We start from the raw sequence: 15,933 nt of genomic DNA on the forward strand, positions 1-15,933 counted from the left end.
GATTGAGGAATAGAGGGCTGTGGGGAAATGGCACAGAAAAGGAATGACTGCTGAATGGTGGGGCAGGCTTGAAGGACCTGGTGGCTTACTCCTGTTTTTGCATGTCTAAATGAGACTGGGGGCAGCAGCTCCAGAATTGTTTATTGCACTGAGGGTTTTATACAATTTACCCACAGTCAAGTTACCATGCATCAAACATCATTTTATTGGCTGCACCTCAGTACCAAATTTATTATCCAGATGTATTGCTCTTAAACCCAGCATTATTCTCTTAACCCATTGCCAATGCTCATCCTGACCTTATTTTCCAGTCTGCCTTGAGCAACTCCCAATGCCCTGTTGATCACTCCCTCTATTCCTACCTTGTCCAAATCTCTTAACCCTTATTCTCCAGTTTCACATCTCACCTGGGCAGCACCCACACCCTCTAGTCCAAATCTCTCTCAAGCTTTATTTAGAATTAACGTTAACATTACACTAATGAACCTATTTGAACAATTTAACGTCTGTGTTTCATTGCCTCGCTGAATTGGAAAAGTGACTAGGTTAGGGACATTCCTCTGGAATAGCAGCTGTGGGTTAGACTTATGAAGAACACCATGTAGAATTTAACAAAAATGTTTTGTAATTACGTCCTCCCATGTAAACAAACATTCTATTCAGTTTTACTACATTATACAATTTATCATATGTCTTCCTATTGAGATGAGATATAAAATAAAACGCACAAATGACTGTTGAGTGAGGAAGGCTGGTTATTTGAAGAGCAATGCACATCAATTTTACAGTTGCAATTCCAAACATTGTGAAAGATGAGTGTTGCTAGATGGTTTAATACTTCTAAAAGAGTTGGCTTCATACTATTGTGTAGTTTCCAGGAAGGGAATCTTCAATAGCATCTTTTGAGTACAGAACATTCAGATCTTAAAATATAAATTGTTGGGTGGCACAATGGTTAGCACTGCTGTCTCAGCTCCAGGAACCTGGGTTCAATTCTGGCCTTGGGTGAGTGTATGAAGTTTGCATATTCTCCCTATGTATGCAGGGGTTTCCTCCCACAATCCAAAGATGGGCAGGTTGGGTGGATTGGCTATGCTAAATAGTCCCTTAATGTCTCAAGATGTGTAGGTTAGATGGATTAGTAATGGTAAATGTGTGGGGTCACAGGGATAGGGTGGGGGGAAGAGGGTCTGGGTAAGATACTTTGTCAGTTGGTGCAGATTTGATGGGCTGAATGGCCTCTTCTGCACTGCAGGCATTCTATGGTGGAACAGAACTTGAGGATTGCTGAAAACATTTTTGCCAAAGCTTTGCAGTTTGCACTCATCAGGACATTTGCAAGAACACAGAATAAAGGAAATCAAATTTATATTGTATGAGAAGAGAGTGCTGATTGGTTTGTTTAGCTGAAACAGATGCAGTGTGTACATGTTCTTCCAAAGGCTAAACAAATGTGATGGCCATTTGCTGCTTCATTCCTCAGGATAATGCCATCCTTCGGTCAAGCTGCTTAGTTTAAATTTCAAACAATGTGTGGTTAGTAACTGTCGGTCACCATCAACTTATGCATTCTCCATGGCAATGTTTCTAGCAATCAGAGTCCACTTACTTACCAAGCAGCACCTTTCTCAAGTATAAATTTGTTAACATCCTTTGCATTGTATTGTTGCGACTGTCCTGATAATGCAAGATGAAAAGCTTAGACAAAACATTTTTTTTAGCAGTAGTTGAAGTAAGATATCTGAAATGAACTCTACACCAATGATAGAGATGATGAGCATCAAATTTGAAGAGGATCTATAAGACCTATCAAGAGTACATACAAAGCTAAATATATTCTATTGTCAAAGCAGAATATAGATCACAGAAAAATGTCTCATGTATTAGACAATGGAACTGTGTCCAAATGTCCTGCTATTCCTATCATTATTTTTCCTCTCAACCAATCCCATTAAATAGATTTTTTTTTGTTGTTATCTCATTACTGACTAGGGTTGTTTTTGTATGTAAATAGGCTGCCATATTTCCTACATTAGAAAGGAAGGAGGTGGAGAAGTCATTGATACAATTTTAAAGTGAGTACAGCAACATAACCTGAGGTTAAAGCAAATGTTTGAAGTTGACAGCTGTTAAAGCATATAGGATCTTTGGCTTTATAAATTGAGGTACAGAATATAAAAGCAAGAAGCTATTCCAAACTTAAAAAAAAACATGCTGGCAATACTTTGAGGAGAGAGAAACAGAGTTCTGTTGGAAGTTTGTTAACCTGAAATATGAACTGTGCCCAAATGTTTTGGAGACTGGGGGGGGGTTCCGCACATTTTCCAAAATGGTCCGGAGGCCTGATTTCAGAAGCCAGTCCCCATCCCTTGTCTTTGGCCTATCATTTTTGTTGAGTGGTTGAGGGGAGGGGGGTGGGAGACTTTTGTATATGCATATATCAATCGGAAGCAATTTTCATCACCTAGGTTTGTAAAACACAGCTCATGAGCTTTACAATTTAAAGGAAAGGTCCTCCAGTTCTTTGGAAAGGTCAGTTGGTCTTTTGGAGAGCTTTAACAATTTTCACTTACTGGTGCAGAACTTCCAACAAATTCAATCCAGTTTATGGCTGAAACTCAATGGACTTGGAGAATGGGGCCTGTGGCTTTGGAAGGGCAAATACTTTTTCCACTTGTGACTCACATCCTGATCAAGATAAATAACAGCCATGCAAAAATAAGCAGTTCAGAGTCGGAACTCAAGATACAGGTCTGAGGTAAAGAAAGACTAGAGAGTTGTGGCTTTTTGAATCTTAAGAGGAGGTAGAGGTCAATACAAATCTTCATGGTAACATTGATTGTCACATGAAACAGACATGCAGTTAGTTTTTGTCTGTCTCTAAATCACCCTTGATTTTCAAATCTCTTGACTGCTGTTGCTGGGTCACATGGGAAGATGTGACCCGGCTAAAGATAGATCTTTTTCAAATTAACCTTACAAAGCCATGTGAAGGAGGCAATGCATCTCTCAGATTCACCTCATCCTCTTCTGTGTAGTATTATTACATAGTTCCATGTGCATGTGCTGTATTTATTAGAAGTGTTAAAAGTTAAGCCTTTACATCTCCCCCCACCCCCACCCCCCCAAAGCTTTTATCTCTGCATATTATGTACACATTCTATAACTCCTCCCCCTTCCTGAATACCACAGAATGTGGGGAACAGTCTCTGAAGACGTTAAGTCTTTTGGAAGAGGTGAGCCCATGTAGCTTTTGCACCTCGATCCAGCAGGAATAATGATCTTTGAGAAATAATTCCATTTGAATGCAAGTAGTCCGTATCAAGACATTTCCATGGTTTGGGTGGAAAAGTAGAGGACGTAAGTGGTTCTTTTCACGTCCGTCTACAGATGGCACAGGTGACGCGCAGTTGGAGATCATGGTCTCAAGAGAATGAGAGATACTGGCCACAATATGGATTGTTGAACCCTGGCTTGACATTTGCGAATACCAAGGTATCCCTGGTGAATCTTCTGGAGGCCCTTCAGATGTAGAGTGCATGGGACCACCAACTGCTTATAGACACGAGGCTATTGGTGATTTCACAGGATGAGCAAGGCCGTATAATCCTGCTCAATGTCTCAGAAATTTTCTGTCCTTGTACCTCAATGTTGCATAAAACTGACTAGCTTGATTCTTCCTAGATCCTGAAATTTGAAGATTGCAGAGTAACTTTTTTGCAGTGACTTAACTCATCAGATAGATGAGATTCCAGTTCCTGTATCCAACTTAAATTGTTCATTAAGTTCCATGTTGGCTTTTATTCTCTGATTTTGCCAGAGAAGTGATTTCCTGGCAGTGGTTCCTTGTATAGAGCTTCCTTAAAAATACTTTTCTTGCTGTTTTGTAAGCACAGTTTTTTGAATGACGCACAGTTTGAAAATTACCAATATTGTCACGTTTGACATTCTGCGGTTCAGGCAGGACTTTCTTCACGTTTGTGGATCTTCTTGCCACAGTGGGCATGTTGTAAAATGGCAGTTGGCTCTCTTCCAGCACACTTTCCTGATTGCTGCAGTAATGTGCTTTCAGATTTACACGCAATAAACCGGATGGCTTCAAATGGCATTTCCCACAGGTTTCCCTGCTCACCCCTTACAGATACTCTGTTTGCTTTCACGCTTTGGCCTGGCTAGCCAGTTGTACTGCTGTGCTCAGCGTCAAATCTTCTATAGACAGCAGAAAATCGGACAGGGTTTCTTCCAAAGTACCAACAGTTTGTTTCTTATTAAGTTATCTTCAACGTTCTGGCACGGTGGCACAGCGATTAGCACTGCTGCCTCAGTGTCAGGAACCCAGGTTCAATACTGGCCTTGGGTCACTGGAGTTTGCACCTTCTCCCCCATGCCTGTGTGAATTTCTTCCAGGTGCTCTGGTTTCTTCCCACAGTCAAAAGATGTGTGGGTTATGTTGATTGGCCATGCTAAATTGACCCTAGTGTCAGGGGGATTATGTGTGGGGTTGTAGGAATAGGGTCTGGATGGGTAGTAGAGACTCAATGGGCCAAATGGCCTCTTTCTGTACAGTGGGGATTGAGTTCTGTGAATTCCATACTCAGAATTCTCAGCCAAAAGATAGAGATTATTCCAAATAATCAATTTCTTCGCCTGCTCTGTGATTTCGGAAGTTGAATTTGGTGTATTGACAAATACTAAAATATGCGTCAAACACTCTGATATCCTTGTAGAAGGCCATTCCTTTGTTTGTCATATGCCTAGCCAGCAATCATCTACAATGCTATTGGTGGCGTATAACAGGGTGCTAATCTGGTTCTTGTTAGTCTAACTCTCAAAAACAAACGTAACTCTCAAAAACAAACGCTTCCTCCATTGTTTGGTCTGTTTGGGATCCCTGACATTCTGGATCAATTCTGGGAGAACTACAGTAGAATTCATTACTCAACCTGGATTGAGGTTCCCATTTCTCGTGCTGCTTTCTGTGAGAGTCACTGGGCTATCCTTGTAGTTTCTCTCTCTGATCAAGTGCACCTTCATGTCCCTCACCCACTGCTCTCCATTGGGCTTCTCCTCAGACTGTTTCCTGACATTTTACACTGCTTTTCTGTGGGTATGGTCACCACTGCCACCAGCTGCTCTTGTTGGGTCATCTTGGAAGATATTGCATGACTTATTCTAAGCAGGAGATGTGGCTGGAGGCAAAGATCCATTTTCAAATAAACATTTATCTACATATTCAACAATGTGTGGGACTGTGCTCCTCTAATTCCAGTCTATTGAGCATCTCTGATTCTAATTGATCCACTGTTGATGGCTGTGCCTTCAACTGACAAGGCCCTAAACTCTGCAACTCCCTGTTGGAGCATCTCCAGCTCTTTCCTACGATGCTGCTTAAAACCTTCCTCTTTGACCAAATTTGGCCTTTTGCACTAATGTATCCTTACGTGATTCAGTTGCAGTTTTAAAAATATACTGCTTGTGTGATGTGCCTTGGAGCACTTTATTATGTTAATGTGTTATATAAATACAAGTTGTTTTTGTTGAATGTCTACTATGAAATAGAAAATTGCTGACTCCCTGTCATAAATGCCACAGGAACAGGAGTAGGTCATTCACTCGTTAGAGCGAGTTCTGCATTTAATGAGATCATGCTTGATCATAGAGCTTTGCCTTTCTACATGTGAATTTTTTGAGGTTTTCAGGTTTTACATATCCAAGCTTTTGTCTCACATTCTAACATAAAATGAAAGCTGGTCATAATTTGCTGATTTCTTCTGACCCTGAATTAACTTCAGGATCTGCTTAAGAGCTAAGAACTTCCAATTTAACTCAGGAAAACATAGGTAACACCAGTCAACATTCTTGAGGTTACCATTGACCACAAATTGAATTGGACCTACCCTATAAATACTGTGGCTACAAGAGCAGGCCAGAGGCTGTGAATCGTGTGGCATGTAATTCATCTCTTGACTCCCAAAAACCTGTCCATCTACAAGGCACACATCAGGAATGTGATGTGTTAAGAATCTTGCTGATGTTAAATGGGAGGGTATCCAAAAACCCAGAAGAGATAACTGGGACCACTGGGTCATAGAGGTATATATTTTCGAGTTGGTGGAATGTGGAAAAGATATGCAAACCAAAGAAAAATGTCCAGTCATCTTGTGATCAATTAATAAAGGGTATTAACTGAAAGAAAACACATGGCAACAAAGACTATAATACACTGCAATGTACACTTAACTACACACAATAGCTATACACCTGCAGTATCTCATAAAGTTACCCTTTGTTCCCAATTACCTACAGTTCCTTCTGAGCAGTTACACTTCTGAGCGACAGCTTGACTTTAGGGGACCCTGCTTTCTGCAGCTGGCTGACTATGATGGGTATTCCTTCTCTAATCTCTTCTCCAGTGATCATGCTATACTTATATTGTATTTTTTCCCATTGATGTTACCCATCCTGTGGACCAGGTTTTTAGTATATATGTGCCAATTCCCTTACGTTTCCACTTTGAAGCCATCTCTTCTCGATATCACTCAGGGTGGCACAATGGTTAGCACTGCTGCTTCGCAGCTCCAGGGACCTGGGTTCGACTCCTGGCTTGTGTCACTGTCTGTGTGGAGTTTGCACATTCTCCTCATGTCTGCGTGGGTTTCCTCCCACAGTCCAAAGATGTGCGGGTTAGGTTGATTGGCCATACTAAAAATTGCCCCTTAGTGTTCTGAGATGTGTAGGTTAGAGGGATTAGTGGGCAAATATGTAGGAATATGGGGGTAGGGAATGGGTGGGATTGTGGCCTCTCTCTGCACTGTAGGGTTTCTATGACCATTGTTTTCCCTTGATCACATAGGTAAATTAATTTGCATCTCAGACAGGGGTGCATATTGGTTTCCCTCATCCCATTTCTTTATTTTTATCCCAATTTCATTTTTTAATCTTGATTTCCCTCAATTCTTATTAGATGGAATACTCTCTACTTGCCCAGTTGTGTGCAACTCCAACAAGTCTCAAGCAGCTCGACGCATTCAGGAAAAACATTCCATTAATTTGTAACCTCCACCACTCCAACATGCAGTGTTCCATCTACAAGATGCACTGCAGCAATTCACCAAATCTTCTTCAACAGCACCTTCCGAGCTCATGACCTCTGCCACCTAGAAGGACAATGACAGTAGATGCATGGGAACGCCACCCACCTGCAAATATCTCTTCAAACCACACCATCTTGACTTGGAAATATATCAGTGTTCCGTCACTTGCTGGGACAAATTCCTGGAACCCCCTCCCTAACAGTACTGGGGTGTACCTGCACCACATGGATTGCAGCGGTTAAAAAAGGCAAGTCACCAGCATCTTCTCACAGGTAATAAAGGACAGTTAAGAAATGTTGGTCTGGCTAGTGACAGCCAAACTCTGTGAAACAAGCGACTTAACCACTCTGTGAATATATGACTTTTTTTAAAGTTAGGTGTTACTAAAATAAAAACAAAATACTGTAAAATAAAAACAGGAAATGCTGGAAAAACTGAGCAGGTCTGGCAGCATCTGTGAGGAGATGAACTGTTAACTTTTTGAGTCTGCGTGACTTCTTCAAAACTAAAGAGAGGGAGAAATATGATGGATTATATACTATAAAAGAGGTGGAGCAGCTGGAGCAGGCTAGAAGGTGGGAGCCAGGAGAGGTTGTGACAAAAATGTATAAGGGATAAGTTAGAGAGCAGGATCTTCCAGCACTACTTCATAGACTTATGGCGTTTTACAGCAAAAGAAAGAGGCCCTTCAGCCCATCATGTTGTGCTGGCCATCAAATGCCAATCTATCCTAATCCCATTTTCCAACACTTGGTCTGTGTCCTTGTATGCTATGGCATTTCAAGTGCTCATCTAAATGAGGCTAAAGGTGGTGTGGAAATAATAAAATAACAGAAAAAGTGCTATGGAAACTAATGGGGCTAAAGGCCGATAAGTTGTCTGGACCTGATAGGTTAGGGTTAGGATCTCTGGTTTTTAAAGGAAGTAGCTACAGAGATTGTGAATACAGGGGTAACGATCTTCCAGAAATTCTTAAATTCTGGGAAAGTCTCAGGGAATGGAAAATTCACAATTCTCTTATTCAAAAAGAGAAGGGAACAAAAACTATAGGCTGGTTAGCCTAAATTCTGTCATTAGGAAAATGACTCCATTATAAAGAATGTAATACAAGAACATTTAGAATGCAGAAAATAATCAAGCAGAGTCAGCATGGTTTTAAGGGGAAATTATGCCTGATAAACTTATTAGAATTTTTTGAGGGGATAATGAGCAGGATAGATGTAATACACTTGGATTTCCAAAAAGTGTTTGATAAGGTACATCACAAAAGGCTACTTAATAAGAGCTCATGGTGTGGGAGTAGTATATTAGCATGGTTAGAGGATTGCCTGATAGAAGACAGAGAACTGGGATAAGAGGGGCATTATCAGGGGATGACAACCTATAACTAGTGGAGTGCCACAGGGATCAGTGCTCCACTGATCCTTATAATATCCGATGTTATTTATAATACATATTAATGACTTGGATGAAGGAAATGAATGTACCACTGCAAAGTTTGCTGATGACACAAAAATAGGTCGGAAGGCAAGTGGTGAGGATGACACAAAGGGCCTGATTTTTACCATCGCATTGCACCCGTTTTCAGGCGTGAAAACTTGGTAAAGTCGGGTGTGAGGCGAGGAGTGTGATCTGCACCCACGTCTGCACTGGTTCCCCTTTACCAAGCCTGGAAATGGCTACAATCAGGACTGCACCCAAAACGGGCATGATGGCCATTTAAATGCATTCCCATGGATTTGAATTGACTTAATGGGCTGCACATCCAACATTACTAGTGCTTCCCCCTTTACCACTGTGTTTGGCCTTCCAGGATTGGTGCGAAACAGATATGGTCCATGTAAGTCTGATTTGGGCTCCCCATCAGTGAGGGTTAGTGCTGAGCGTCTCAACAGCTCTCTACTTGAGTTCGTTGGGGGGTGGGGGGGTCTCCGCTGCCACTCTGCCTGAGATCAGTGGGGAGGGCAGGACAGTCTGCTGCCACTCTGCCAAAGATCATTGGGGGAAAGGGGGGTCAGCTGCCACTCTGCTTAAAATCAGTGGGGTGGGAAGGGGGTGAGGAGCCTGTGGTCGGTATGGGTGGTGGGGTTAGGGGGATAAGCGGGGTCAGTAATGTTGGGGGGAGTGGGGCAATATCTGTGGGGCCGGGGGAAGCATTATCTGGCCGGGGAGGGATGTGGCAGGGGAATGACATTCTATCATTCTTTTTCTGCACATGCGCAGTTGGAGGTGCCAATCAGAGCTGCAGGATTTTAGTTGAGTTAGGCCCCACTCACAGGCTTGTGCAGTGCAATTTGGACTCACTGATATTTTTACAGGCAGAGTGCGTATGAGGATGCCTGAGAACGAGTCTTGAAGTCAGATCTGAAACACTCCCAGTTTTGAGTCCGCCCAGCACGTAGAATAAAAATAGTAAAATAGGGCCCAAAGAGTCTACAGAGGGATATAGATGGGTTAGATGACTGGGCAAAAACTTGGCGGATGGAATATAAATTGGAAAATGTGAAGTCATGCATTTTGATAGTAAGAATACAGGAGCTGAATATTATTTAAATGGAGAAATAGTGCATAAAACTACAGCACAGAGGGATTTGGGGTGCTAGAGCAAAAAAAGTCATAAAAACTAGCATGCAAATTCAGCAGGTAATTGGGAAGACAAGCGAAATGTTGGCCTTTATTTCAAAGGGAATGGAGTATAAAGAGGGAAATCCTGCTGAAACTATACAAGGTACTAGTTAGATCTCATCTAGAATAGTGTGAACAGTTTTGGTCCCCTTATCTAAGGAAAGGTAGGCATTGGAGATAGAAGTTCACTGGGTTGACCACAGGTTTGGAGGGATTTTCTTATGAAGAGAGATTCAGTGGATTATGCCTGTACTCATTGGAGTTTAGAAGAATGAGAGTGACCTTATTGAGAGACACAAGATTCTCAGAGGGCTTGACAGGGTAGATGTTGAGAGATTGTTTCTCTTTGTGGGAGAGTCTAGGACAACAGGGCATAATCTCAGGGTAAATCATCCATTTAAAACAGAGATTAGGACGAATTTCTTTTCTCAGAGGGCAGTGAATCGGTGGAATTCTTTACCACAGAATGCTGTAGAGGCTGGGTCGCTAAGTATGTTCAAAGCTGAGATAGACATATCTTTAATCAGTAAGAAAATCAAGGATTATGGGGATAAAGTGGAAAAGCAGAGTTGAGGATTATATCAGATTTGTCATGATCTCATTGGATGGTGAAGCAAACTTAATTGGCCGAATGGTCTACTTCTCTGCTCCTGCATTTTATGGTCTAAACATTTGTTCTATCTTTTAAAGTTTTTGAAACATCACTTAGGGATCTAAATAAAAATAGCTAGTAAAATGCTGAGTTTTTTTATTTATGTGCAGCAAATACAGAACCAGTATTTTACAATAAAACCAGTAAAAATATACTTTTTATACAGGTGAAAAGATTTTGTAATTGAAATAATTGTACTTAGCATCTACAATGAAATTGACGTTGACTTTCTCTTTGTATACCACAAAGTTCAAATAAAATCATTCTAATTGCGTAATCATATATTATATTGATATACAGTCATCACTAATCATGAAACATCAGAAAATAAAACACCATGATATGTGTATGAAAAATGTCTACTGGGTGCTTGCAAATTTCATTAGCATGCCTTTTCCAAGTGGTATTATGTTATCATTGTACCTCCAGGAGACAACAAAAATCAAGCATGCGAGTTAAAACATTTTTATAATATGCTATATGACTAGGTTCACTAGACTTGACTGATAAACCATCACGATGGCAGATGGATACTTGACTGTAGCTAGCTAAGCAAAATGGAATTTTCACCATAAATGTGAGATCAGAGCTCAGCATTTCCACTTACTGTGTAAAAGTATTTCTTACATTTGATGGGATTCTTTGCTGACACTATAACAATGTGTTGTGTTACACCTGAAAGACCAGATATACTGACAAATTTATACAGATTTGTTACATGTTCTTCATTCTGACTGTAAAGTACTTTAAATCCTCTTCAGAGAGCCATTTGCTTGTGCTGAGTATTAGTTCTAATAAAGTACTTTTGGAGGGGAAGAGGAGCCTAGAGAGAAAATAGAGCTACAATTAAAACCTGAATAGTTGAACACTTTTGTCCCAACGTTCTGTTAGAATCATAAATCAATAAAAGTTTGCAACACAAAAGGAAACCATTCAGCCCAACAAATCTGTACTAACTCTTTGATAGAGCAATCCAAAATGAATCCCACTGGCCCTATCTTCTCTCATTGCTTTGTGATGTCCTCTGCTTTAAAAATAATACTGTACACTTAAAAGATGCAGTGGTTCCTGCATTAACCACTCCCTATGACAAAGCATTCCATGTATATAACAATAACCTGTTTAAAGGAATATCTCCCAACTGCTCTTTCCATTCACTTAGTGACAATTTTTAAATTGGTGAATTTTTAGCATTTACTCAGTCAGAAGTACTTATTCACTGTCAAAACTCTTCATGGATCTTCATAGATTTAAAAAAAGCAACAAAGAATGACTAAGGTGATAAAGAAAGGAAAGAGTATGAAGCTAAACTAGCTCTAAATATATTTAAAAAAAGTAAAAGTTTTTACAAATATATAAAGAAGAGGCTGGCTGGAGTGAATGTTGGACCCTTGGAGGGTGAGAGGGGGGATTTAGTGGTGGGCGATGAGGAAATGGCTGAGGCTTTAAATAAGTTTTTTGTGTCGGTCTTCACAGAGGAGGCAGAATATTAAAGATAGAAGGATGGTAGGAGATGAGGTCCTTAATGCGATTACTGTCACTAGAGAGATAGTGCTTGATTGACTAACGGGACTGAAGGTAGACAAGTCCCCAGGACCAGATGGAATGCATCCCAGGGCTCTGAAAGAAATGGCAGAGGTGATAGCGGATGCCTTAGTAATTATTTATCAAAATTCACTGGACTCCGGGGAAGTGCCGGAAGATTGGAAAATGGTTAATGTTACGCTGCTGTTTAAAAAAGGTAGCTGACAAAAAGCCGGGAATTATAGGCCGGTTAGTTTAACGTCTGTAGTTGGAAAAATGCTAGAATCCGTCATCAAAGAAGAAATAGTGAGGCACCTAGAAAAGAATGGTTTGATCAAGCAGACGCAGCATAGATTCGTTAAGGGGAAGTTGTGTTTAATGAATTTATTGGAATTCTATAAGGATATGACTAGTGCGGTAGACAGAGAGGAACCGGTGGATGTGGTGTTTTTAGATTTTCAGAAGGTATTTGATAAGGTGCCTCACAAAAGGTTGCCGCAAAAGGTTAGGGTGCACGGATTTGGGGGTAAGGTGTTAGCGTGGATAGAGGATTGGCTGTCTAATAACAAGCAGAGAGTTGGAATCAATGGGTGCTATTCTGGTTGGCAGTTGGTGACTAGTGGAGTACCGCAGGGATCGGTACTGGGGCCTCAACTGTTTACCATTTATATGGATGATCTGGAGGAGGGGGCTGAGTGTAGGGTAATGAAATTTGCTGGTGACAGGAAGATGAGTGGAAAAGCAAATTGCGTGGAAGGTGCGGAAAGTCTGCAGAGAGATTTGGATAGGCTGAGTGAGTGGGCGAGGACCTGGCAGATGGAGTATAATGTTAGCAAATGTGAGGTTATCCACTTTGGTAGAAATAATAGTAGGAGGGATTATTATTTAAAAGGCGAAAAGCTGCAGCATGCTACGGTGCGGAGGGACCTGGGGGTCCTTGTGCACGAGTCTCAAAAACCCAGTCTGCAGGTGCAGCAGGTGATCAAGAAGGCGAATGGAATGTTGGCCTTCATAGAAAGAGGGATAGAATATAAAAGTAGGGAGGTCTTGCTGCAACTGTACAGGGTACTGGCGAGGCTGCAACTGGAGTACTGTGTGCAGTTTTGGTTGCCGCACTTGCGGAAGGATATATTGGCCTTGGAGAGAGTGCAGAGGAGGTTCACTAGGCTGATACCAGAGATGAGGGAGTAGCCTATGAGGAGAGATTGAATAGACTGGGTCTGTACTCATTGGAGTTTAGAAGGCTGAGGGGTCGATCTTGTAGAGACATATAAGATAATGAAGGGGATAGATAGGGTAGAGGTAGAGAGATTCTTCCCGCTTATAAAGGGTAGCAGAGCTAGAGGGCACAGTCTCAAAATAAGGGAGGCAGTTTAGATCGGGAGGAGGAACTTCTTCACTCAAAGGGTGGTGACTGTCTGGAATTCTTGCCCATTGAAGTGGTGGAGGCTACCTCGCTGAATATATTTAAGTCACAGGTAGATAGGTTTCTGATAGACAAGGGAATTAAGGGTTATGGGGAGAAAGCAGGAAAGTGGAACTGATCCACTTAAGATCAGCCATGATCTTGTTGAATGGCGGGGCAGGCTCGAAGGGCTAGATGGCCTACTCCTGCTCCTATTTCTTATGTTCTTATAACTTTGTAAACCTCTAAAATTCTTCCTCAGCCATCTCTGCTCCAATATCTCAAGTGTCTCCTCGTAACTACCAAGAAAGTTCATTAAAATATTATGAACAGTTACATCAAACAATCAAAAAAAACTAATTCTATGCTAGCTTCATACCTAGAGGACTACAAGAACTTATGTTCTTATTATGTTCTTATAAGGGGTAGGAGGTTAACAAGTGATTTGATCAATATTTTCAAGATATTAAGTGGAATAGGTAGGGTCAACGAAGAAAGACAATTTCTGCTGGTTGGGGGAATCTAATTATCTAAAAGTAAGAGCTGGACATTTCAAAAGTGAAATTAGAGGGACCTTCTACACACAAACAGCAGTAGACTGCAATTGCTAGGTTAACTGTTAGTTTTAAATCAGAGATTGATAGATTGCTAACCAAGGAATGTAGGGCAAAGGCTGCTAAATGGAGTTATGACACAGGCTAGCCAAGATATCATTAAAAACAGAGCAGGCTTGAGGAATGAAATAGCTGATTCCTATTCTTATGGTTTCTCATCTCTGGCATTACTCTGGTGAAACTGAATTCTTTTCTGTAGTTACCTCCACCTTGTTCCACATCCTCCTTAAATTCACTCACATTTTTACTTCAACTATCATTTGCAATGCAAAATATTTATTAAATATCTGGCATACTTTCATGGAGTGGAACAGTACAGAGTCGGTGCAAACTCGACAGGCCGAATGGCTTCCTTCTGCATTTAGAGATTCTACGATTCAATGATTACATTTTATGATTTCATCCAGTTCTATGCTCCTTAATTATTAATTTACATTTTTATATACATCAAATTATATTATTATTCCTCTGATATTATCTGTTAGCTTGTTTTCATACCTCTGTTTAACTTTCTGTTTTAGCCCTAATCTTCCTTTTTAATCTTCCCATTGCTTTTTTTATCTACCATTTTTAAAATGGTTAATCCTAATTTTATGATGTGCCTACTCTTCAAGTTTAAACTTGAAAGGCCATTTATTTCATTTTCACAGAATAATGGAAAATAATGGAATTAAATATAAAACCCCCTCAGAATTCCATTAGGTAAAAATGAATTTGACTTATTCAGCTGCTATAACAGACTATTCCTGGTGTCATATAGAAATATGTTAATTTTGTATTCAATATCAGGCTAATCAGTTACCAGTTTGCTAACTTGGTTCAAATCCATTCTTATCTCGTTGATCTTTGCCCTTTCTCAGTCCAACATCCAACAATAGTTTATTGTCCTTGTCTAATTTTACACTGAATTTAGCTACGTGTGGTCACTATTTTCCACCTGTTCTACTCATTATTATTTGTACTATTTCATTTCTCAGAACTAAATCAAGCACTGCTCTTTTTGTCTGATTTTAAACATCCTAATTCAGGAATCAGACTTTGGTTCATAATACAAAGGCAATCCTCACTTGGCTCACATATATTTTTACCTCTGCCACTGAAGGTATCACCCAAGGAAGAACAGATTAGGTTTTGTCATGGCTGTGAATCTAGATCTTGGAATTATTTTTAAAGGATCTGTTATCTTTGAGAGATGGAACATGTTGTGGGTTATTTTATTTAGAATGTTATTAATTGTTTTAGAATGTTATGGATTGTCTTGGCTGCTGAGCTGGAATTTGTTAAAGCTGTCAAAATGTGAGCAGAGTTTTCAGAGCAGGTTGTTGGATGTGGATTGGTCTGAAACCCCCTCAGTGAGATGAAAGCTCTGAATGAAATTATTTATTTATTCAGTTTTGGAATCACAAAACATCAACTAGGCAGCAAATCCTCATGGAACAGCTTCACAAATGTAATAAGTACTGTAAATTCTATTGGTACATTTCATAAGACAAAAGATCAGCTAGAAGTGTATAAATGTTATAATGTAGTTTGACACTGAGTTAACAAAGTGTGGTGCAGATTTGCCCTCTACTGAATGCCTTCTTCACTTGTTTTTATATTCATTCATGGGATTGGGTGGAGGCCAACATTTATTGCCAATCCCCAATTGTCTTTTGGAGGTGGCGGTGGGCTGCCTTTTTGAACTTTTGTAGTTAAACTGATAGGTACATCCACAATGTTGTTAGGGGAGAGTAGTAGGATTTTGACACAGTGATAGTGAAGTTACATTGATAATATTTTGAAGTCAGGATGGTTTGCAGCTCAGTGGGAAACTTGCAGATGATGGTGTTTCAATGCATCTGCTACACTTATCCATCGAACTGATGGATCCATCCATCCATCTAGGTTGGAAGATGCAGTTAAAGGAGTTGTTGCAATCCAGCTTTTAGATGGTACATATTGCTGATACTATGTGCTGATGTTGAAGAGAATGAATATTTAAGATTATAGATGTTTTATATTGGGGTGTTTTGGAGG

The sequence above is a fragment of the Carcharhinus amblyrhynchos genome, chromosome 9, assembly GCF_965287045.1.
Source record: "Carcharhinus amblyrhynchos chromosome 9, sCarAmb.v2.hapA, whole genome shotgun sequence".
Taxonomy (NCBI): domain Eukaryota; kingdom Metazoa; phylum Chordata; class Chondrichthyes; order Carcharhiniformes; family Carcharhinidae; genus Carcharhinus; species Carcharhinus amblyrhynchos.